General features: G+C 41.8%; 1 long non-coding RNA gene across 3 annotated transcripts in view; it reads right to left on the bottom strand.

The window, feature by feature from the left end:
- Positions 1 to 611: 611 nt before the first annotated feature.
- Positions 612 to 26,500, bottom strand: part of LOC141578217 (uncharacterized) — a 34,174-nt gene continuing 8,285 nt past the window's right edge. For 2 of the 3 annotated variants that reach the window (XR_012508354.1, XR_012508356.1), the window contains 4 exons: positions 25,683 to 25,882; positions 25,257 to 25,380; positions 23,284 to 23,444; positions 612 to 1,658 (listed from right to left, as the gene is read on the bottom strand). This is a non-coding gene — a long non-coding RNA (uncharacterized LOC141578217). The remainder of the gene's footprint in view (positions 1,659 to 23,283; positions 23,445 to 25,256; positions 25,381 to 25,682; positions 25,883 to 26,500) is intronic. The other variant, XR_012508355.1, reaches the window with a different exon arrangement.

Consider the following 26,500-nt stretch of genomic DNA (forward strand, 5'->3'; position numbering starts at 1 on the left):
GTACTTACAAATTATGGGAAATGCTATTTAAAAAGAACAAAATGAGTCAATGAAAGTGAAAAATACAAGGACAGTATTTAGGCTGAGGGAAGACAGGGAACCTCTTTGAAGAGCTGACACTCCACTGAGACCCAAAGGACAACTCCGGTGCTGCAGGTGAAGGGCAGGGACACATTGATAAAGGGCTGATATCCAGAATATACCAAAATCTCTTTAAACTCAACAAGAAGGATGAACAACCTGATTAAAAAATGAGCAAAATGCCTGAACACACACCTCATCAAAGAAGAAATCTACATGCCAAAGAAGTCTATGGAAAGATGCTCCACAGCATCTGTCATCAAGGGGATGCAGACTGAAACAGCGAGGTACAACTGCACACCTGTCAGAACTGCCAAAAAGCAGAACACTGACAGCACCGAATGCTGGTGAGGATGTGGAGCGTCAGGAATTCTCATGCATTGCTGGTGGGAATGTAAAATGGCCCAGATATTTTGGAAGACGGTCTGGCAATTTTTTACAAAACTAAACGTACTCCTAACATATGATCCGGCAACTGTGCTCCTTGGTGTTTACTCGATGAAATGGAAACTTATGTCCACACAGAAATCTGCATACAGATGTTAATAGCAGCTTTATTCATAATCACCAGAACTCAGAAACAACTAAGCTGTTCTTCAGTAGGTGAATGGATAAACTGTGGTCCAGCCAGAAAATGGACTATTATTTGGTGCTAAAATGAAATGAGTTATCAAGGCATGGAAAGACATGGAGGAACCTTAAATGCTTATTACTAAGTGAAAGAAGCCAATCTGGGAAGGTTCCGCAACTGTCTGATTCCAACTGTATGGTGTTCTGGGAAAGGCAAAACCACAGAGACTAAAAGATCAGTGGCTGTCAGAGGCTAGAGGGGAAGGAGCAATGAATGAGGTGCAGCACGGAGCATTTTAAGGTCACTAAGACAGACTACTCTGTATGATGCTGTGACGGTGGATACATGTCATTGCACATCTGTCCAAACCCACAGAGTGCACACAACCAAGTGTAAATCCTAGTGTCAAGTCTGGGCTCTGGGTGATGATGACTTGTCAGTGCAGGTTCACCCATTGTCGCAAATGCACGCTCTGGTGGAGGCGTCAATAGTGAGGAGCTCTGGGGACAAACTGCAGTTCATACACCGAATCCAGCCCCAGCCAAAGCTGTTAATAAAACTCTGTGGGTGTGTGGAATGTCCGGCTGCTCTGGCGTCTGAACAGCAGAGCTGAGCAGCCGCACTAGAGATCAGGAGGTTTGCAGACCCTGAAATACTTACTCCCAAGCCCTTGACAGAAAAAGTCTGCTGAGCCCTGTTCTAAACAATCACAATTCACCCTGATGAGACAGGACAGCAGGGCCCAAACCAGGCATGGTTAATGGGACTGAAGCAATGTTTTAGTTCCAACACCTTTGCTGAAGTCCTGCAGATCCAGCGACAGACTGTAGCCAGGAAGCGTCTGCAGAAGGAGTCGGTAGCAGGCCTTCCCGCCAGGCTCCGGGATGCCGGGGGCCGCGCGCTGCACGGGGGCCACCCGCTTGAAGAAGGCGGACTTGCGGTGGAAGCCGATCAACTCATAGAGCTCGGAGAGGATGCTGCACTGCTGAATTCTCTCCTAGGAATGCTGAAGCACAGGGAGAAAAGCAACAAGCATCTGAACCAAACATGTAAGTGAAAAAAGACCCTTAAGAAATTTTCCCTTAAAACAGAGACCCAATGACACAGGAAGGAAGAGGAAGGCTGACTTCGTGCACTGATGGGACCGGATGCAGAAATGCAGGGAAGCAGCGCTGTGCAGACGCTCCAGACCTCCTCTGGGCCCCACCTTTCCACGTTCCGCCTCTCCTTTTACTAGAAAGGCGCGTATTCCCTGAAACAGATGAATCTGCTACCTAAACATGGGACACAGAGAAGGGAAAGAGGAAAAGGACGGGAAAGTAAAGGAACAACAGTTCATCTACACCCTAATGTTTGGGCGGGAATTTCACCAAACACACAACCTCTCAAAGCACAGAGCACAAAGTGAGAGGCTGACAGAGTGACTGCGACTTCTGCTCCTTAAACACCAGCTACCTGCCAGCACACGCTGTGCCCGTTACTGAATCATTATAATCATTTCAGAAACTATTACTACCCCGGCTCACAGGCAAGGAAATCTGAATCTCGGGGAGGATTTATTATCATCCTGGACAAATTCCCACGGCCAAGAAGTGTCAGAGCCTCCGGCAGACACTGGACTAAAATGCTCCTCATCACCACGGGCCCTGAGCCTCAGGCTGAGGCCACGTTAGGTCTGCACGGGCCCAGAGCATGAGTCTGTGGGACAGGGAGTGGTCCCACTTGAAGTGCCAGGCCAAGGCCCTCAGGAACCTATGTAATGAAACCAAATACCCAAACTGATTTCCAACGCACTTCCCTGTCCGGTAGGACTGCTCGGCACATCTGGCTTATCACCTGTGCACAGGCTGTGCAAGGGGCCCAGACAGTGACGTGACGTCCCAATGGAAGTGGCTCAGAGACCGCTTCATCACAGGACAGACTCTCCCGGCTTCCAACTTTAACTCTCCATTCCATTTCCAACTGGAAAGTAAGTTTAGACTTGTTTTCCTCTCCAGAAACAAAGACAGTGGTAACATCAGCGGGAAACTCAAGACTGAGGAAGAGTCTCTTGGCCATTTGGAAGGATAGGCTGGGGAGGGAACAGAGATAGGGATCAGAAAGACCAGTGTTCCAGTCCAAAGTCTGCACATCACTCGCTTTGACAGTTTACTTATTAATACAGGTGATAAAATCTAATTATGATTGTTGGGAAAACTAAATGAAATAACGTATGCCACTAGCATAGGTGTAAAATCCTAAATGAATGTTCCAGAAATGGACGTGACCATTGTTAGATACTGTCTGCCAAATCTTTTGTGCTAAGCTCACATCAGCCAGCCAGAGATGTGCCAGAGAATGCCTCAACAGCCAGCAGCCTTCTCCAACTTGGAAACTCACAGTGTCCGAAGAACAGGCAGTGGTGGATGCTTTGGGACACTGTGGAGGTAGCACTCCAGTGATGACTTTAAAAAGCTGGGGAGAATTTAGGGGACCATACAGTTCAAATACAGTAAACTCATTCCATGTCTACAAATATTCATCTGTAGCCATGATGATTCAGAGAGGAAATACATATTCAAACGTACATCATTTTCCCACATAAGTGCATCAAAACAATTTGGAAAGAATGTAACTTTCTTCTCTAGATCACACAGTGGGGATTACGAGGTTTGTACTGAAAGCCCTACGTGTAAATCATCTGCAAAAGTAACTGGGTCCATTATCAGTCATCATCATTTGAAGGGAAGGATGGAAAAGAACAAAGCCAAGCTAATACGCTCCGGTATTTTGTTGGGTTATGATGTCACAGAGGAGACGGACAGGTCATCAAGGAACCACTCTGCCGTGATCACGGAGCCAGGGAGCGGGATGGGCGGCAAGATGTAAGGCGCAGCCGTAGCTGTGCCCGCGCTTCTAGGCAGGTACCCAGTCACTTCGACAAGGTGTCAAAAGTGTATGCCAACGTCCTCATCACCTGTCATGCATTAAAGAGAAATGGAAACCTATAAACGGCCAATAACCTCGGTGGGTACACCGTCCAAAGAGCAACGTCACAGTTTGACAACTGGCCATCCCGTTTCCCTGGGCTTCATTCTTGGAGAACCTTAAAAACCACTCCTCTGTCCTCAAGAAGTGCTGCCTACTTGTCCTATCTTTGGCTCAGGGATACAGCACGTTCACGTGGACTTTAATGTCTGCACAGATTTGACTGTCTTTCTCCAGGTTCACTTGTCCATTCTGAAGAGGCCTGAGTTAAGTCCAAACTCCATAAGATCAATTCCCTCCAGTGACAACTCAACGAGCCTGCAATTACAAACCAACTGAACAGGACTGTCCTCAGCTAAAAATGTCACCCGCCCTTCACTGCTTTCTTAATCTCCTGTCCTGGCTAAATGCAACAGACTAACACCACCCTCCACCAAGTTCCCCAACTATGTCAAATAGAAAGTAAGGTCCATAAAAGAGGAGACAACTCCATAGTCACCTCTGAATTCCTAGCATATATTAATGTCAATAAATAGAACTATGATTATGGCTTCTTTCCTTTAAAACCTTTCTGGTTATTTAAATGAGACCATGGAAGGGAGGTGTTTGGGTCCAGTATCTTGATCCAGAAGACTCTGGAGACCTTTTTCGGAATGGCTGCCCACTGATTCATTCAAAACACAACTTCTCTTTCCGGCAGGAGATTTTCTGCCAGGAGTTTGTTGTCACTCTCATGCCAGAATAGATTTAAACTAAATACTTACATTGGATATGTTATTTTCCCCCGCTTCCAAAAAAATTGACTTTCCTTACTTCCTTGCCTTGAGGAATGCTTATTTACTTTTCTTTCTAATTCACAATTTATAAAGCAGGATTCTCAGGATGTGCTTGGCCTTACATAAGAACAGCCATCCAACTCCCAGTGTGAGAGGCCTGGGGCTCAACCCTACCCTCCTGTCAAGGCAACTGAAACTCAGTTCAGGAGCCAACTGGCCCCCAGGGCTTCTAAGGGTCACGTATCTCCCAGAATCCCTGCTTTCTGGTTTGACTTGGCTTCTGAGGATTTCCCCTCACTTTCTTGACAATTAGCTGTGCAGCTTGAAAGATGAGGAAGGAAGGTCTTATTTCTTAATCAGCATTTTAAGGAACTTATGTAATGAAGGTTTTCAAGAGTTTCTAGAACCCTCCATTGCCGAGACAGAAAACACACTAGATATATTCTAAATCTAGCTATCATGTGCATTTTTTATTTGCTTTTGTTTTCTAAACTGCTAACAGACATTTTTTAATTAAAAAATAAAATAAGGCCCCAAATAGGATAGAACATTGAAGAGGAAACAAAATTAAAGGGCAAAGACAGAAAAATGATAAGTACTCTACAAAGTTAATAGAAAGAATACACTATAGATCAGATCAGCAGTTCTCAGTAACAGCTAATTCAAACCTGACCATGAGGTAAAATGTCTCTCCTGTGAGGCGACGGCCAACAGAAAACAGAATTAAATCAACAAACTAAAATTCTAAGTCTGGCGAGGTAGAGAAGTCTACCAGCTAAATGTGTTTTCTTCTGGTAAAGAGGGAGACACACAAGATCTTTCCTGTGGAGCCTGAGCCCAGGTGAGGATGGTGAAGTGAGCTCTGTAAGTACCCAATTAGCAAAGTGAGTGATGAATAAAGAGACGTGAGCTTTGATGACAGAGATGATGCTACTATTCACTTGTCCTGTAAGTATGTCTTCACGTTCAATGATCAATACCTTGGCGTCCTCAGGGATTGAGATTATAGGAAAATGCACAGCCCGGGCCTAGACCTCCTCTGTGATTGTGGCACTGCAGTTAGATGTTTCAAGGGCACCTCCAACTCCACCTGCAAAGAGCTGACTTCATGGTGCTCCTCCCATGGCCGTCCTGCCCAGGGCCCCTTGTCGGGGTCAAGGTCTGTCTGCCTCTCCCAGCTCAGTCCCATCACTCACAGATGTGACTGGACCCCTCCTTCAGGGCCCAATTTCCTCAGTCAACGAGTCACACCACCCACACCTCACCTACTAGGTTCTCACTGGCACTCCCTCAGCACTGACTCTGTGCTGGGGACCACGCTGTACATTGTGTACACGTTATCTCACTGGATCTCCACAGAAGTCCTGGGAAGTCGGTATATCACTGCTTCAATTAATAAGATAAATTGTTTCACTTCCTTGAGTGCATCATCCAAAGTGACACGGCTACTGAGCCACAAAACTGGGACTGAAAACCACTTGAAAATTGAACACTGCTACACCTCACAGCCACCCTACTCTGACTTATCACATCACCTCCTTCCGAGCCTTCTAAATGTTTCTAATCATTCTACAATACAAAAGTGATCTATGAGAGAACCCCTCTCCCCTACTTAAAATCTGACAATGACGTTCCACTTCCCTTAGGAGAAAGCCCCCCCGGCCTGAGTACAGCCCAACGGCCCAGCATCTGCGTTCCCTGCGAGGCCGTGCCACCTCACCCACCACGCAGCGCTACACTTGCCGTGTCCAGGACAGGGATGCTGACTCCGTACAACCCGGGGCTCTTCTCACTCAAACAATGATCACCCTCTTCAGTGCTGACTCTCAGAAAAATGTTTTCTCTGGATGAATCAGTATCTTTTTCCTTACAACTTCCCATCATTGATAATGAGCTCCCCCCAAAAGAGAGAAAACCTAATACTCAGACTCCTTATCTGTAAAGTGTGAATAACAAGGAAATATGAGAGGTTTTAAGCGAAATAATATTCATGTGAAGCTAAGGGACAATTCCCAACATACAGTAAGCACTCAATATGTGCTTACTTAATATTAAAAAAATAGATTCCATTCCAGCAACCTTAAATCAATGCTTTATGGCTTTGTCCAAAAGACTACCAACAAACTATTCGACGAACCCCTTTGAGCAGATCCACCCAAGCGTACTGGGATAGGTAAGACTTGACTCCAGTTATAGCTGCAGCCAACCAGCACTACGGGGCGGGGGCAGTTTGCTCAAACTCTTACATGTTGTTTGAGCATTTAGTTGTAGTTATTGAATAAAGACAGGTATTATATAGTCAAAGCTCCTGAAACATAAATCTTCAAAGATTGATGCAAATTAGTTTCAAGTACAACACTCTCACTAGAAATTATTTGAAAATTATAGTCTTAGCTCCTCCACACATCGAAAGGGCATTTTCTTAATGTATCTGACTATAAACACTGAAAGGATTGTTTAAAAGAAATTAAGATGAAGCCATAATGAATAAGCTTTCAGTATAATCTGCACAAAGCCCCAACCAAGGGTCTCACTTCTCACTTCCACATAGGTGTTCAGGTAGCTTAACCTGGGTCTTGGTTTCTTATGACACGGGGGTGGGAAGAATTGTGGATAGATTTATGTAGCAAATATAAATCTAGGGTATTTGCTGTGTAGGAATCCTAGAAATAAATAAATTGATATATAGTCCCACCCTTAGGAAGCTCAACCTTTCCAATTACAACAGCATTAAAAATAAAATGAGAGATACATTTAACAAAATTTTACAAGATTTGCACATTGAATATTTTGAAGTATCACCAAAAAAATATTAAAATATCTACATATATGGAAGGTATCCCATGTTCATGGAATGGTAGACAATATTGTTAAAAATGTTAAGACTCCCGAAAGTGATCTACAAATTTAATGGAATCCCTATCAAAATTCCAGCTGACTTCTTTGCAAAAATTGAAGAACTGATGCCAAAATTCATATGGAAGTGCAAGGGACACAGGTCAGCCAAAACAATCTTGAAAAAGAAGAGCAAAGTTGGAGGACTCACTCAAAGGTTACTACAAATCTATAGTACTCAAGGCATTATGGTACTGGCATAAGTTTGGATGCATAAATCTATGAGACACAATAAAAAATCCAGGGGGGAAACTTACATTTACAGTCATTTTTCCAGAAATGTGCCAACAAAACTCCATTGAAAGAATAGTCTATTCAACAAATTGTGCAGAGACACCTGAGTATCTGAAGGCAAAAGAATGAATCTGGAATCTGGACACCTCTATTTTATATAACAAATAAAATATTAATTCAAAATGGATCATAGACGGAAACGTAAAAACTAAATGTATAAACATTCTAAAAGAAGACATAGTTTAAATATTTGTGGTTCAAGGATATGCTATGGCTTCCTAGATACAATACTAAGAGCACAAGTGAAAAACAAGTAAGATAAAATGGACTTCATCAAAATTAAAAGCATTTGTTACAAAGGACATCATCAAGAAAGTGAAATGAAGGGGAAGGGGGTAGCTCAAGTGATAGAGTGCGTGCTTAGCAAGAAAAATAAAATGAATAAATCTAATTACCTCCCCTAGAAAGAAATTGTTTTAATGTTTAAAAAAACTAAAGTGAAACGACAATCTGCAGAATAGGAGAAAAATTTTGCAAAGCATATATCTAATAAGAGACTAGTATCCAGGATATAAAACAAATGCTTACAACTGACCAATACAAAGAAAATCGACCCAATTTTTAAATATGCCAAGTATTTAAATAGATACACAATTGGCCAATAAGCATATGAAAAGATGCTCAGCATCACTAGCGAAATCAAAATCAAAATGATATCTGATTTTACACTCACTAGTATGGTTATAATCAAAACATGGACAATAACAAGTGTCGGTCAGGAGGCAGAGAAATGGGAACCCTCAATACGCAGCCATTGGAAAGGGGCAATGGTGCAGCTTCTTTGGAAAAGCCTGGTGTTTCCTCAAAAGGTTAGAATTATATGGCACAGCAATTCCACTCCTACATATAAAGTCATCCCTCAGTATCCTCGGGCGGTTCGTTTCAGGAACACCCCACCCTGGATACCATAATCCAAGGATGTTCGAGTCCCTTTACAACCACCCATCTGGATCCATGAAGTGGAAACTACAGATATGGCGGGCCAACTGTACAGCCAACAGAATGAAAATATATTCTCACAAAAACTTGCACATCAATATTCATGGCAGTATCATTCAGAGTAGACAAAGGTTACAAACAATATCCATCCATCAATGAACGGATAAACAAAATTACCAAGAATAGTCCCACAAACTGTTGGTCATTGAATCTTTGACAAAGGAGGTGAGAACATACAATGGAGTAAAGACAGCCTCTTCAGAAAATGGTGTAGGGAAAACTGGACAGCTGCATGTAAATCAATGAAGTTAGGCTACTCCCTCACAGCATACACAAAAATAAATTTAAAATGGCTTAAAGACTTAAACATGTAGACAAGACACTATAAACCTCTTAGAAGAAAACATAGGCAAAACATCTGACATACATCCCAACAATGTTTTCCTAGAGCAGTCTACTCAAGCAATAGAAATACAAGCAAAATAATACAAGTAGGATCTAATTAAACTTACAAGCTTTTGCACAGTAAAGGAAACAAAAAGACAATCTATGGAATGAGAGAAAATAGTTGCAATAAATGAAACTGACAAGGGCTTAATTCCCAGAATATGTAAACAGCTTTTACACTTAATAAGAAAGAAAAACAAACAATTCAATTCAAAAATGGGCAGAAGTCCTAAAGAAACTTTTCTCCAATGAAGACATACAAATGGCCAATAGGCACATGAAAAAAATGCTCAATATCATTATCAGAGAAATGCAAATCAAAACTGCAATCAAGACTCACCTCTCACCAGTCTGAATAGCCATCATTCAGAAGTTCACAGACAGTAAATGCTGGAGAGGCTACGGAGAATTGGGAACCCTCCTGCACTGTGGTGGGAATGCAGTTTGGTGGAGCCATTGTGGAAAACTGTATAGAGGTTCCTCAAAAGACAAAAAATTGACCTCCCATATGACCCAGCAATCCCACTCCTGGACATATATCCAGAAGGAACCCTAACTCAAAAAGACACTTTTACCCCAATGTTCACAGCAGCACTATTTACAATAGCAAGGCATGGAAACAACCTAAATGTCCACTGAAAGATGACTGGATAAAGAGTCTGTAGTATATTTCTCCAATAGACTACTATTCAGCCATAAAATAATAATAAAGTAATGCCATTTGCAGCAACATGAATGGACCTGGAGAATGTCATTCAAAGAAAAGTAAGCCAGAAAGAGAAAGAAAAATACCATATGAGATCGCTCACATGTGGAATCTTAAAAAAAAAAATCAAAAAACAAAGACACAAAAAGATAAACTTATCTACAGACCAGAAACAGACACAGAGACATAGAAACCAAACTATGGTTACCAGAGTGGAGAGGGTGTGGGAAGGAATATATTGGGAGTTCAAGATTTGCAGATACTGAGTATGTATAGAATAAACCACAAGTTTATACTGTATAGCACAGGAGAATATATTTAATATCTTATAGTAACTTATGTTTAAAAGAATATGAAAATGAATACAGGTATGTTCCTATTTAAGTGAATTGTTGTGCTGTACACAAGAAACTGACACAACATTATAAACTGACTAGACTTCAATGAAAATATTTTTAAATAGACCAAAAATGAAAAAAAAGAAAAAGGATATTATGAAACCAAAAGAATAAAGTACTGACTCAGGCTACAATATGGATGAACCTTGAAATTTTATGCTAAAATAAGCCAGACACAAAAGGACAAATAGTGCCCTTTAAAGTGAAATGTATCTAAGCGTTTACTGTACTACTTCTGTAAATTTTCCGGAGGTTTGAAGTCTATCAATATCAAAAAAAAAATGTATTATTCATTAAAATCATAAAACGCTTCCTCACAGGAGGGCTTTAATTATTAAATGCAGAAATGCATGTAAAGCTCCTGGAAAAACACTTTGCACGTCCACACACAGACACTGCTTTCACTGCCGCTCAGAGGGTGGTGCCAGCGCTGATGAGGGCTGCCTCCACTCGCTGCCCTGCAGACAGGAGTGAGGGCCTGGGCTCTGACAGGCAGGGTGAGCGTGACCCTGGGTCAGACACAGCCATGCCCCAGACTCTGCGTTACCCAACTTTCTTATACAAACTGCAACATGTAATGTAAACACGCTACAGGGATGTATCTTACAACACAGGGAATACAGCCAATGTTTACAGTAACTATAAATGGAGCATCTATTGTACACCTGAAACATATCATATTTTAAATCAGCTATATCTTTGTAAAAAATTAAAAAATAACTTAAAAATGTTATCACTTTAATATTCAATTCGGTTTTTAAGTAACTACTAAACAGCTTAGAATGTATAAAAGCATTTAAGTGTGCTGTTTGTTTACATATTTATTTACTTTCAGCCTCCTGCTAAAAGAGAAATTAAACAATTTTTTAAACACACCTTAACAACCATAACAACAAAAAGGCAAAACTGAGAGTGAAGAGAAATTGGAGATTCAATACTTAAATGAAACCTGGGGGAGGTAAAGTCATAAAAATGGATTCCCTGGAGTCAGGGCAAGTGTTAAAGGCCGACTAGAAATTCAGCTGTAAGATTCTTGGCAGCTAAAGCAAAAAGAAAAGATCATGGGGGGGTGGTAGAGGGTGTGCTTAGCGTGCACGGGGTCCCGGGTTCAAGCCCCAGGGCTTCCACTAACAGATAAATACACCTAATTACCTACCCCCCCAAAAGAGTCCCAAAGAAAAGAAAAAGAGAAATTTCTTTCCAAAAAAACCTGATATTAAATTTCAATTAAATACTTAAAAAAAAAAAAGAAATATAGAAAAGATGAATGACACTGTGAAGGAAAAGCCCAGCTGGGCTAACGAGATAAGTCACAAATCTAAGTGTGATAAATGTCGGTTTACTGATCTAAGTATTGCTGGGCTAACTCGTAAATCTGAAGTTTAGTGTCAGTTGACTGGGCTAATAAGCTAACTCGTAAATCCAAGGTCAACAATTGTCAGTAAAGTGATCTGTTCCAAATTCATAAGCTTCAGTGTACTGATTCCTTGCTTTTTGTTGTTTGAGCCTTATTGGCTAATAGCCCCTTACTTGTAACTAACCCTATAGAACCTCATATGCAGGTCTTGGAGGTGCTCAGAGCTTCGGAACAGAAGCCCCTCTGAGCCAGCCGGCGTAATAAATCTCAGTTCATGTTTCTTGGCTGGCCTGTTGTTTCCGTAACAACACAAGCGATAATGCCCTTGAGATAAATCTGTGATGGCTGCTGGCAGGTCCCCATGTCTCACGTGGCAAAATCTGAAACACCTTTCTCACCACTCAGAGTCATCATAAGCCCACTCCACACATCCTGCTGTTAAATGCAGGAGCACAGGCAGGGCCATGCCTTTGCTCTCTCTGTGTCATCATAGTGAGACAGGATGGAAGAGGCAGAGCACAGCCATTCAAGGAAGGCCACAACAATTAACATCAAAATGGTGAAGGATTCAACCCCCAGTAGGCCTTGAGGCTCAGGATGAAGAGATTTAACTTCTAGCAGAGTTTGAGCTTCATCATACACCCATTGTAATAGTAACATGGTGAATAACATGACCCAAGGCACCATGGCAGTCCCAAGGCTAGCCACAAAAGGTCAAAGGGTGGGAAATGGCCAACTCCCTGGGAATCCCAGCCCCTTGCCCTTAGGCTGGTCCTTCTATATATTAGCAAATGAAACCCCAAGCCCAAGAAAACGAGCAACACAGCGCCACCTCGCGGTCACCCCTCTCTCTCCCTCTTCGGAGAAAGCCCACACTCTGTGGAGTGTGTACCTACTTTTAATCTGAGCACTCAAACCCCACACCTCGTGGCCTTTCTCTTGCCTTTCAATGTGTCTCTGTGAATAAATCTACCTTTCCTCAACACTGGCTTGCTCTTGAATACTTTACTGCACAAAGCCAAGGAACAAAATCTGGTGGGACACATCCCAGGGGCTCAACCAAAGCCTGGGACACAGCCCTTCTCATGCCTCACGTTTTTTTCCTTGTATCAACAGGACTGGGTTGTGAAGGGAGCTCTGAGGCCCCAGCTAAGGGACAGAAGCTGCCCCCAGGGCTCGAATTGGTGGGCAGCCTCTTCCCAACAGGGGCCTTGGGGTCTGCACGGTTCTCTGTGTTTCTCTGTTGTGCTGACTCCCCAGCCACAGAGCGTTCTCCCTAGGCCTGTCCCCACAAAACCCTTCTCCCCAAAATACAAGCACATCATGTCACAGTCCTCTTTTTCAACCAGGAAATGCTTAACCCACTATTTCCCTCCACAGTAAAGTACCTAACTGTCCTCCCTCCCATCCCAACACTTCTTTCTTTGTGAGAACTCTGCACTCCCCACACACCATCCTGAACGCAGGTGCCTTGCTGGCTGGGACCGAGATGTTTCAGTCTCACACAGCCTGCATCCTTTCACTTTCCCCTTGTTACCATAAAAAAGCCTTTCCTGAGTCACCCACAAATCTGATTCTGAACTTCATAAAGTGCTGAGGTTGCAGTCACTGTGTGCATACCTCCCAGGTTTTGACTAAGTTTCCTTCACGAGATCTTCATTAAGGAGCTTCATCAAGAAGTTGAAAGAGGATATTCTTACATCTGAGCGGAGGAGACTGCAAAAAATTTAAATGGCTTTGAAGAGAGAGATAACCAGGGACAGAGAAGTCGCAGGTCCTAGTCAACAGTGTCATGAGGCAAAATGTTCTTCAAAGGCTCAGATTGGCTTCTGAATGCGGAGGCGGCAGGGAGGACGTGACACGCAGTGAGTGGGGTGAGTGACACAGGGTACGCTCCCCCAACTGGGGAAGAATTGGATTTTGTTCTAGTTTTCCAAACAAATACTTACTACCTTTTTCCCCTATTGTCACATACCATTTCCTACGATTTAAGAATATCAATGACAGTCATTTGGGCCACTTGGGAGAAGCAACACGATGCCTTTCACAGGGCTGGGACATGACAGCCACACCAGTCTAGGTTGAAAGACCAGTGGGGTTATTTCCATGGTGATTACGGGCATGCAGCAAACTCCCCAGCTTCAATGAACTCATCTCAAAGGTGGGGCAATAAAACTACCAAGAAAAGTGCGTGATGATTATGGAAGACATCTGTTTACTAGGTAAGTGCCCGTGACAGCTGCAGCTTAATGGGGAATGAGTATGATTAACAAGGCCCTGTCTACCTGGCCACACGCTCCATGCCTTCCTGCCTTGGTGGAGCAGCAGAGTTTGTTTAGCTGAGATGAAAGCCCCCAGAGCAGCCCCGACAGGAAAGCTCGCAGCTCTGCATTACGAGGCGTGTTTTTTCCTTCTCAGTGCTGGTCACAGTTTGCTGTCATCTGTTTTTATGTTTATCCCTTTTGTAACTTCCTCTCCTCCGGAGTTTTTGCTCAAGCAGTGCAGGGCCAGGTGTGTCTTGCGGCCTGCCCGATATTCTGGGCTGGGAATCAGCCGACCACACATCTGGCTCTGGTGCTGATCGGAGAGGGCAGAAGGCCCTGGGGCCCATGCTGAACCAAGGCCCCTGCACCCAAAATTATGGTCTGACTTTGGGCAAATTACACAGTCTTCTTTACCCGGAGATTCCTCATCTGTCCATGAAAATAACTTACCATGGCTCACAGAGTTACCAAGATTAAAGGGAATCACCAAATTCACAACCTATTCAAGGGGCTACCAGTGCGCCCTCAACAGACAAATGCTGCCTTTACGGCTCTGACACACGCCAAGCGGGGCGGCCGCACACTGTGAACACTGCTAAGTGCCAGTGTGTTAAGTGCTTCATGAGTGCTACAATACTCTTTAGAACTTACAACAATCCCAGGAAGAAACGAGTATTATCATGCCCATTTCACAGATTCACCAACAGGTTAAGAGAGGTTGCATTCTAGTCCAAAGCCGTATGGTGAGGAAATGGCTATTTAAACCGGAATCTGGGCCCAGGCCTAGGCTCCATCTCTCTCCCATCCACCTGACAATTTGCCTATGAACTCCACCTGTCCAATACACAAGTTTGCAGCCGGCCAGCTCTTAAATGCAATGTGTGCCACCATTTGTCATTGTTGGTTAATTACCATAAACTGTTCTCAGAGACCACTACAGAAAAGAAAGGTGGACTTCAGGAATTCTGCATTGCGATCTCCTGTAATGTGCAGAAACCCTTCCCTACACCACCAAATCCAAATGTATGCTTCTTCCATGTTTATGTTTGCACACGGCTTATTAAAGAAGAAGGTACCTGCAGTAATTCCATCTCGGTTGCTTTCCAAGGTTGCAGATTATCCATAATCAGTCCTTGAATGAAAATACTACAATGTGAATGAAAATACTGCAACCATGTCAGTAAACAAAGAGTGCTGAAACCAAGTCATTAGCGGCTGCCGCCAACCCCCAGCGAGGACAGGCCTGCAGCCCAGCAGCTGCAGCAACTCACAATGGTGCCCTCTGAGCAGACTCAGAATAAGAAAGGACAGGATACTGGCCCTAGGTAGCTAGGTGCTTGTTTAAAGAATGAATTCAGGGAGTCCAAAATATTTGCTTCCTCCCATACATAGAAAAGCACTAAATTCTTGAACTTGAGATACCTGGCTTTCTTTAGATAACAAGCAATCTTTTACTGTTCCAACAACCTGGTCTTTGTTGTAAAGCTCCTATATATCCTAGCTCCTCCTCAACCTCTTGGGAGCAGTCCCTCAGAGAGATCTGAGAGGCTGTCATCACGGCTCGAGTCGTCCTGCCAAATAAAACATAACTCTTAACCTTTAGGCTGCACATGTATTTCAGTCAACAGTTTTGGACACCATGAAGGGACCCAGAGCAGACTTTCTCCACCTGAACTCTCCAAGTATCTGGAACCTTGGTACCATAAGTGGCCCTTTGTGCCCATCTGCCTCCTCGGGGAGTCCAGATGAATTTGGGTGAGTCTCTCTTGGTTCTCGGAAATCACATATTGTTTGATGATCCTGAGTTTTATTTGGTGGTGTTTCCAGGTAACTGGCCCTCCAGTTGAAAGATACTGGGGTGAATTACCCACCCAGTGGAGACATACTGGGTGGGGCCTGGTTGAAAGATAACGGGAAATACCCACCTTGCGGAGACGTCCGAAGTGGGGCTGGTGGAAACATACCAGGAAAATACTCACCCAGTGGAGACGTCCCGAGTGTGTCCAAGTTGAAGGACACTGGGTTCAGGGCTGAGTGGTTAGGTAAGAGGTTGTTCTAATGTTTTCCTCAATTTGGTTACCTCCATTGAATTTTTCAGGATAAAAGTAAAACTCTTATGAGTAACCTTTCAACTCCAAAAATGGGATCCTCATCCTGGCTGGTAACAGCTTTCTCTGGTGACAGAGAATCTTGCAGGAGTGGTAGAGGCAAAGACTTCATGCCATAGAGTTGTCCCTGAGGGAAATCTTACTAGCAAATTTATTCTGAGAACCCGACCTTACAATGTGGCATAGAACTTTCAAAAAAAAAAATAAAAAACAGAAAAGAAAAGAAAAAATGACAGATTGCCAGCCTCCAACTATTACCCCAGCCAGGTTTATGTACGTACAAAACTTACAGCATTAATTGGGAGTTAGAAAAAAAAAAAACTCACTATGAAATTAACTAACCAGGCCTGATAAAAAACATTTTTTGGAATTCTGAACTTATAAAAACAAAATCCCCGTTAGGGGGAACTTGGATTTCTCTTCCTGTGTCCTTGAAATGTAAACGTTTTATCTTTCTCTGGGTGTTTTAAGTGTGTGTATGTATGTATATATAAGTTTATTTTTTTTTTTAAGGAAACCTTGGACTCTGCCATACAAAAGGTTCAAGTATTGTGTACATATGGTGGCCACGCAAATAAATTGGGATTCTAAGCAATTCTTTGTACCAATTGTCAGATATTTTGCCATCTTAAACTTTGTTTCATCAGCCTGGACCACAAAGGCCTTTAGCTTTTGAAGAGTAAACCTTTGAATTTTATTTAGGCAACACCCCCACTCTCATGTGGAAGAGCCTCTTCATCTTATTGGTTTAAAATCACTATATATATATATAATAATATATATATTATTATATATATATATATATATATATATAAATTGATGGCCATATGATGGATCCTTTAATTTGGAAAAACTTTTAAATTGGTGAAAGTTGAAAGAGATCTCATTATAAACAGCTGTTTTATTGGTATCTATTAAAATCAATTTTAAAGGTAGAAAAATATATCTAATGGTTAAGCTAAGAACTTAGTGAAAAAAATAAAACTGGTTTGAAAAGCTACATTTGTGTTTTTCCTTTCCGATAAATGGTTCTAGGGATGCTAATAAAAACTTAGAATAATTAATGTTAATTAGGTTGAATAACTGGAAAAAGGATTGTTAAAAGGTCAAAAAATAAAAGATAAGGGGCTTATCCCAAGTGGATAAATATTTTTATATGGTTATTTTGAATGAGATAAATAAAATGGACATTTTTGGATTTAGGTACAAGGTTTTGATACTACACTACATAAAGTAAAAAAAAGGGCCAAAGAGATCACCTACTGCCCCCCAACATTAAAGTTCAAACAAGTCCGTTTTATTTGCCGCAGTTTAAAATATATGTATATATAGACTGAAATACTTGATCAATGATTGGGACAACAGACCAATTAATCAAATTAAAAATTGAGAAGGGTCTAAGCTCTTTGGCTGAAACTTGGGCATCCTAGAGACTTTTCTATAAAATTAGATACAATGCACCAAAAAAAAAAAAAAAAAGGCTTCTGGCACTACTTCTAGAAATAAGAATTATTGATTAAAACATAAATATAAAAATTAAAGGTATAAGATTTAATAAAATTGAGATAAAAGTCTGTAAAATTGGTATATTTAAATGGTCTTTATATAAAAGTTTTGCTTAATTATGTTGTGGGATAGATACGTTTCAATGGAAAAACGCTTCCCCTTCTTGGTGTTATAATTCTGGGCACAAATCTGTCCCTCAGAAAATATTAATTGAACAAAGTAAAAGAAACCAACAGAGTTACATGAGCCGTCCAGTATAACGTAAAACTAAAAACTAATATTCAGTGGCTAATAAAAAAATATAATAAGAGGTTTACCCTGGGTTTAACTTATAACTCAAGGAAAAGAGACCTTACTAAATGCCTTATGCAAGCTTTGGAAAACATGATAAATTAAACCTTAAGGTTTTAAAACACGGAATTCTTTGTTTACAGCTCTTCTCACTGATAAAAAAAAAATGCCAATTAAGGAGAGATAATTGGGTCTGGGTGACAGAGCAGTTCTCTGGGGAATTGGAAGATTGTGTCTTTGTCTTGCAGATCAGAAATGGAAATACAGCAAACAGTGACCTAGGACTGAGACTAATTAGCTCAACGAAATAAAACTTAAGCCCAAGAAATTTTTGGCATTTTAGAACTCAGAACTCTGACGTGTCCTTCAGACTTTGTCAAGAAATCTTAAATGTCTGTTTCATAAATAGCAAGCCTTAGTGATTTGAGCAAGCAAATTCACTTTACTCCAACTATTATTATACCTATCTTATAAGTAAGTTTTAAAGTGAAGCTATGAGATCTCTAGCTTTTGTCTGTTTATAAGACTGTGTACACATTATTGATGTGAGATATTTCTACAGCTAAAAAAAAAAAATCAAAGTCAAAGAGATCTGCTTAATTGACGTAAAAAATAAGAGCTTGAAAATTAAGTATTTTTAAAATAAAAACTGAACAAATTGATTTTCAGTGTCACGTGAACTGGAAAATATTCAATATTAAGATAATATTTGATATTGTTTAGTTTAAGAATGTTCTAATTAATATAGACATCTTTAAAGACATCAATATTAAGTATAATGCTTTTACTGTACCTAGGTTTAATGAAAGTCAAATAAGATCCTGTTATATCTGTTGCAGATTTGTCAAGAAAAAAAAACAGTAATGTGGTGTGGTAAAATTTTAAGTAAATTAAATGCAAATGAGATGAGAGCTTTGGGTAAATTTTTAAAATATATTTTTAAAATGTATGCTTAAGATAATCTCTAAATGTTTGGTATCTTTAAATTCTAGAGTTGTGCTAAATTAAGTCAAATGATAGGATTTTATTAAATAGCTATGCCATTTTCAGATAAAATAAGATTGAAATATGAATTATTAACATGTAACTTCCTCTTACAGAGAAAATAAAGGTGTTTAGAATTACTAATAAATGGATGATGCCACCCTGAAACAGTCTCTATTATTAAGGGAATGATCTCAGTATCCTAGGAAAGTAAGATAAATGTGCAAAGGAAGATATAAGAATGGAATTATATTTTGTTAATGAAAAATAGTGAATTTCTCCTGAAGCTGGTTACTTCTGAATGGAAGAGAAAATAAGGGACACACTAATATGAGTAGAGAAAGCTATGGAAGTCTTGTGGAAGAGGAACCCTGAGGAAAGTTTCATACGTGGTCGGAATTGGCTAAGTTTAGAATCAACTTGGGCAAAGTAAATGAATCTTAGAAGTAAGCAGGTACAAGACTAGATTTGGTTTTCTCGCTGTTAAGAGGAAAAATTTTTCTTAAAATGTTAATCCACCTTCAGTAACAGATTGTAAAGCTTCTTATACCACTTAACTGATCTGTTCTGCCATTACCTTTGACGCATTTTCTTGTTAATGAATTAGTACTACGTTACAGTGATCTATATGTTTATCTGACCAAGTGTTCTGAAAACCTTTAACAAGTTCCCCAAATATCAATTTCTAATTAAAGTTCTTTTAATCTCCAGTTAAGTTTGGGATGCTACAGAGGGCCCCTGAAACATCCCAAAGAGAAATTTTAATCTAGTAAATTTCATTTGGCATGTTAAATAACACGGTATTGTCAAATGAATAATAAAACTTCTAAGGTTATATTGTATGAGAAAATATTATTAATATAGATATTGTAGAAATTATATGGACTCCCTAAAATTCTGGTATATCTGAAATGTTACCAGTGATAATTCTGGGTATAGTGACCAGGTTTCTTTATCGATTATAGTGTAACGGTGTTTAACCATGATTTTAAATCTTTTGTCATTTATAGACAGTTAATGGTTGTCTTCTGATGGTTTTGCAAAATGCTTGTTCTTCAAGGAGATTTACTGATTTCTAATAAATTTCAAACTATAGCAGTGAACTAAACTGGGTAAGAAATTTTAAATTTCCAATGAAAACTGTGATTAAAAGAATTAGTTACATGGGACTGAGTAAACTGGTGAATATGGTTATAATTTTTGATTTTGTTTAAAATACTACTGTCTTTTAACCTGTTTCCCAGACATAAAGAATCTCTTCTCTTTAAGCTAGCTATGATTCACAGCAATTTGATAAATTATACCTATGTAATCAGACTTGGAACAGTTATCTTTTCTCTCTACCTGATCCCTCAATAGACTAAAAACTCTTAGGTCCCCAGTGGCTCTATCAGACAAATGAGGAAGATCATCTCCTAACAGATATAGGAATCTCAAGGTATTTTAAGGATTTTAAAGAGAAAAGAATTTACCTAAATTTGTAAGGCAGAAATCCATGACAAGCCGTTGACGGGGCTTTCCTGGCCTTAGCAAACATTATTAACATTCTACCCTGAGACTCCTAATTAAAAGTTCCAACACAGCCAATTTAAAAAAGCCTATATGATCAATTAATCAGACAACATGTAAATAAATTAATCTTGACATGGCTTTATTTGAGAAAAATGAGGGTAACTTTAGAGAGAAAAAAGATTATATTTTAGTGGATATTAAATTCTAGTTTTGTTAATTGACGTCCGTATTTACTAACACACTTCCCAATCATTCCTTGCTGTTATGTCACATTGCTGTACAGTTTAACTGAATTATTAATAGGATACTCTACCTTTGTTTCTGAAGCTTACTAATTTATCCTTGGGTAAAGTTCCAATGCCCCATGACCTGCAGCCAGGGGATTATACAAACTGGAACAGGCATGACTTAAAGAACTGTCTCCAACCTGAATGGAAGGACCCTTTATCAGGTACTCTTAAATAGACCATACACACCAAAGCTGAAGGAAACGGACTTTCGGGTTCATTTCCTATCAGAAATAGCCACTGCAATGCACTGGCCTATAGAGCACTGCTCACCTTAAAACAATGCCCAAATGGAGAAAAAGCTACCAGGCCAGGATGAGAAGAAGACGATATCTGAGGTAGACAGCTGACCCAAGACACCGTACCAGGGCTGCATAAAAATTACTGTGATAATTTCTCCTACCTTTGATTATGAACTACTCCAATTGTTAAGTTTATGGTAAATTACCTATCTCTAGTTCTTCTGTGTTACCTTGGTGGGTTTCCCTACTCCAAGCTCTAACTTTATAGCCCTCAGAAACGTTATTCTAAAAAGAAATTATAGTTCTGTTTAGGCCTCTGTTGATCTTACAAGGTGGGAGACCTCACCTGACCAATTAATACCTGCTCTGAGACTGACCATAAATATGAACTTTCTCATAAGATCACTCAAACTCAGTCAGAAACACAAGCAAAATTTTAACCCCAAAATACAACTTCCCGACTATTAAATTCTTAATCGTGACTTTATTAACGTTACTAGCTGTATTACTTATATCCTGTCTATTTTATAGAATTGTCTGTTACATTTCCCAAAGTGTAACTAGGCCTACAAAATTGATGATGGCTAAACATCTTGAAGAAATAGATAAAATTTATAACCCTGAATAAAGTAATTGTAATAGTGTGATTCTAGGTATGGGAATGAGCAATGAAGGGAAAACACTTCCTGGATAATAACAAACAAGTAAGACAGGTGATCCAGAGAATTTTTAGTATCAACAGGGCCTGATAAAAAACTAACACCTTGAATGGCAATTCAGAAGATTCTTCACCTGAACTAGGATTGAGCCATCCTAGCACCATGGGACAAAATTGGTCATGAAATGTCTCTCAAAATATTGGCAGAATTTAGGACCAAGGGGGAGCACTGTGAATGAAAATACTGCAACCATGTCAGTAAACAAAGAATGCTGAAACCAAGTCATCAGCTGCTGCTGCCACCCCCAGCGAGTGCATGCCTGCAGCCCAGCCTCTCAGCCACTCACAGTGGTGCCCTCTGAGCGGAATCAGAGTAAGAAAGGACAGGATACTGGCCTTAGATAGCTAGGTACTTGCCAAAGGGATGAATTCAATGACACAAATGTTTGCTTACTCCCATACACAGAAAAGCACTAAATACTTGATCTTGAGATATCTGGTTTTCTTTAGATAACAAGCAATATTTTATTGTTCCAACTACCTGGTCTTTATTGTAAAACTTCTATATATCTTAGCTCCTCCCCTACCTCTTGGGAGCAGTCCCTCAGAGTGATCTGAGAGGTTGCCATACCGGCTCGAGTCCTCCAGCCAAATAAAATATAACTCTTAACATTTAGGCTGAACGTTTATTTCAATGAAGTCCCAGAATAGACACAACTCATCAATTCTGTAATGGAACACACTGGATCAGGAAACAAAAGCGTGTTTTAGTATGGAAAAACTACGGTTTCCTCTTTCTTCCTGTCATTATACAATCCCACCAGAACTCATTAATTTGCTGTCTGCTCATCTGGCAACCAAACTCAGAGAAGAGTCAACTCAGCAGAGTGCTTTACTCGGGAGAACACCCCGCAGCAGCACTGCAGGCTACCTGCACTCCCGCATGCTCTGCTGACCCTTGGTGTCCTCCGTGAAGACCAGGACAACAGAGCTGTTCCCAACAGCTGCGAAGTCCCACAAGTTAAATAAATCATTTTATTTTATACGATATTTTACGTATATACCCATCTCTGAAAACAGCTTTACTAGAAGCCCAAATCTTCAGCATCAATCTGGAAAGGCAAATCCGGTCCGCAAGGGAAAACAAGACTTAAGACGAAGCTAAGGCATCCAAAGTACTCTCCACGACCTAAGGCCTCCATAGTCCCCTGCAGGACCTTCAACCAAACTGCCTGCAGGCCTGCAGCTGCAGGCGGCAACATGTCAGCTTTTAAAGCAACCCCTTCCTGCCCTCGGGCACTACAATGTCCCTCTACGCCCTCCCTTCTCAGGGTAAGAGCAGCCGCTGCAGAACCTCACAGGGCAGCACTGACAGGACTGGACAAAGAGGATCAGAGCGAAACTAAGCCTTCTGATGACACGAGCTTGTCACTCTGTCACTTTACAGATGAAGATATATATATAGAGAGAGGCGGGGTGATCTTGCTCAAAGTCACACAGCTAATAAGTGGCAAAGTCTATAACTCTGTTCTTCCCTCCGGCGTGACGCCCCAGCTGGGACGCCCACAGGGTTCTCTCATGCCTGCCTGACCAGTCCTTTACTGGCATTCATAAAACACCACAGGGTCTGACCCTAGCCTAATTTTTCAGCATCTTTTCCCTGCAGTCTTGCAGGAACAAGCGGTTCGGGCCATTGTATGACTTCTGGCTCCCAGAAGCCTCCGTGCTCAGGCTGGTCTTGCCTGTGCATCCAGCACCCTGCTCAGAGGCTCTTCCTCCCCTGCAGGAGGACGTTTCCACTCTCCGCATGACATCCCCTCAGGGAAGCCCTCTTCTCACCCTCAGCTCAGCAGGTGTCCCAGGCCACATCCCGAGCTGCCCCATTAGGACTGCGGGTGCCCAGGTTTGCTAGTCAGACCAGCAGCCTCAGAGCCAGGGATTATGCCCGGGTCACCCTGCAAACCTACTGCCCGCCTCACAGCCCCCAGCCAGCAGGTCACCTGGAAGTCGCAGCAAGTGCCCCACCCAATCCCGAAGTCTCTTCATTTGCCAGCACCGCTGATGAATGGTCTCCAAACTTTGGTCAGTTTTGCAAAAAACAGCAGCTTCCACTGTGAAGCAGGGGGTTTTCTCTTCTGCTCCCCATCCTTACTGGAAACGTCTAGGGAAACCAAAAGGCCTTTTCTTAACACTTTTCTGATGACACCCTCCCACTCACAATACTCACATGCTCAAGAGATTTGGGTCTACCTGATTTTGTTTCCCTTACGCTAACGGGCTCAAAACACTGCGGGAATCTTTCTCTTTTGAGGGTATTTTTACTCAGTTTATCGGCTTTAATCTGTTTTTGTCTCTCTCTTCAATATCCCTAGAAGTTGCCACTTCTTATTCCCTTCAGCAGCCTCCCTCCCAACATCTAGTCTAGGAAATCAGCTGTGATGAGGGGCCGGGGGGAAGTCACAGAAGATGCAACTAAGGCACAGAGAGGTGACTTAATTTGCCCGAGAAGATCAGCTTCAAGCCCCAACACTGTGTGTCACGTCCCTCTGTTTAACTCTTATGCTAAGCAAGCGATCTATTTGTAGATTATGGTTATAAACAGATGAGGTATGAAAATACATACAAGAACACACATCAACTCTATGATGTTCATTATCTCCACTATTTTGTTTCTATTTATTTTATTTCTATTAAAAAAAAATTAAGAACCTCTGCAGTCAATATAGCAAAATGTTACTGGGCTTTAAATACAGAATATAGAGGTTTTAAGTGTGTCATTACTCATCCTTATTTGTATGTTCACAAGACAAACTGATTTGAAAGTCTCTCTCCCCTCCCCCTACTCACTACTGGCTCTCACCTGAGCTTCCAAACCACACATATAACAGCCTTTCACTTTACCCACAGCTGTACTCATCAGTAATCCCCCAGAAATCCCTCTACAGCTTTCCCTCCTCAGAGCACATCAGGACCATAATTTACCTCATTAATCCACCCAGAAACCTGTTCCTTCCTCCATCCTACCTTCACAGACAGCATTCATCCTTTCCTTTTTACCATCTAAACATGCCTTCAATCTGTTCGCTTTTACACACTGACCGTCCAAACGGTCAAGTGGAAGCCACCAACACTGCCCACATGGACTCACGAGTCTCCCAAGTGGCCCCAAAGCCACTCTCCCCTACTTGAGACAAATGGGATTCTGTCACTCCCACGCTTTTAGGACTGATTTCAAACCCACTGTTTTTAGAAGAACGTCAAGGTCTTCACCTGATGAAGGTCTTTGCCATCAAATTGTCAGCTCAGGGAGGGGAGGACACGCCCTCTCCCCTAGGACCCGCCCTCTGGCAGAGCATCAGCATGGGAGGACCTGCTGAGCTACACCAGCCTGTATTCTAACCCTGGTCTTGAGTTCTTAGCAAACTGCTTCACTTATCCATACAAATCCAAGGTAGATTAGAAAGATTTTAGATGTTGAGATAGACTATTGATTTGGGGATTTTGCACTAGCAACCTGCAAGTACATGTTCTAATGATTCTGTCTTCTTAAAACCACACCCAGATTTAAGTAGTATTTGTGGAATGTCTTTGGAGTAAAAGGGACTGTACTTTTACAGACTTTATGTTTTATACCATGAACAATGCTGACAGGGTCACAAAAGGAACCGCCTCACAAGTGACAGAAGACAGGTGAGAGGCATATAGCAACAGGTCACAAAGATGGTAAGAGCAAAGTTGTTTCTCCAACCCCCCAAAAAATTTTTGAAAGAACCGAAAACTCTGAATTTTGAAAGTAAAATACTATCGTATAAAGAAATAAAATAATCCTCTTCATCAGGGATTCAAGATCTGACTCCAGAATTTTTAGCATGCCATATTGAATCCAAGCACAGAAAATTCAGATGGACTAGTGGTGAGTAAGTTCCAGGAAAACTGCAGTAATTCCTCCACTTGTAAAAGGACATAAACTCACCTGTCGAAGATGAAAGTAAACCGCATTCTGGAGAAATTCTGAAGCTCCCAGGCTCCGCTTCTGGATGGCAAGGACATGGACAGCTTTGAAGCGTGCTTCTAACTCAGTCACCAGCATTCTTACACTGCAGGGGGAAACGGAGGCCCTCAGTCAAGAGCAGAGGTGTTCCTGTCGTGTCTCGCAGGCCGTGCCTCGGGGACTCATTGCCCTGCAGCAGCCCGGCCCCAGGCGAGGACCCGCAGCATGGCCCACCCAACCAGGAGGTGCACTGTGCTTGAGAAAGCCCATCCCCGATGGGGGCAAGAGTGGCTGGTGGGTTTGAGTAAACATATAAATGCCCATAGAAATATGCCTGCATTCATTCAAGTGATACAAGCAACAGTAGCAGGCTATTTAACACAATTTCAACTGTCAGTGGAAATTTACCATTCCTTTCCACTTGTCCCCTGCACTCTGAGACAGGCTTAGGCTCTCTCACACCGGCAGCTCTGATGCAATAGTTGTGAAGTCGTTTTACTTTGCTGCAAGTGTCATCGCTCCCCGTGTGGCTGTGACTGTCGTCTCTTAACACAGTCAGATGTCTTCCTGGATCTCTCCCTGCGTTCCTTGCTCCTGCTCCTCAGATCCTAAGATAAAGGGCAAGTGAAGACACATGACCAGTAAAGGCACCGTGGACTTGAACGAAGTCCTCAGTGATCCCCTAGGTGAGTGCTGCCCACCCCTTACCTTCGATTCTCAAGGTTCTGCCCAGGGTGACATCCAGACAGGAGAGCGTCCTGGGCCAATTAAAAGCTGTGTGACTTGGGCCCTGGGACAGGTGCAGGAGCTGGTTCCAGAGCCGTGCCTTTCCCCACCTCTGCTCCCCTCTCTCCCAAGGACCCACTGCCAAGCCCCCAGGTTCCCTGATATTCTGTCCTTCTCTTCTAATCTAATCCAAGCCCTTTTCCTCTTCCTTTATTCCCTAATTATCACCAGCTGTAGTGGTTTTTCAGTCACAGTATCTGAAAAAATTTCCGGCAGCTGAAAAAGAGGTCTCCAGATGTCAATGCCCATATGCTGGTTCCTGAAGAGAGCCCCTGGTTATGGGGTCCCTCACCAACACCCACGGGGCATCAGACATGTTGCAGAGTCGACCACCCCAACAAGAGTTTGCTGTGACCCCAATGCCCGCACAGCATCCCTGCTCTCATAAATGTATTTGGCCCACTTATCCGTTACTAAGAAGCAAAAGTAAAAAAATTGCT

This window comes from Camelus bactrianus, chromosome 7 (assembly GCF_048773025.1).
Source record: "Camelus bactrianus isolate YW-2024 breed Bactrian camel chromosome 7, ASM4877302v1, whole genome shotgun sequence".
Taxonomy (NCBI): Eukaryota; Metazoa; Chordata; class Mammalia; order Artiodactyla; family Camelidae; genus Camelus; species Camelus bactrianus.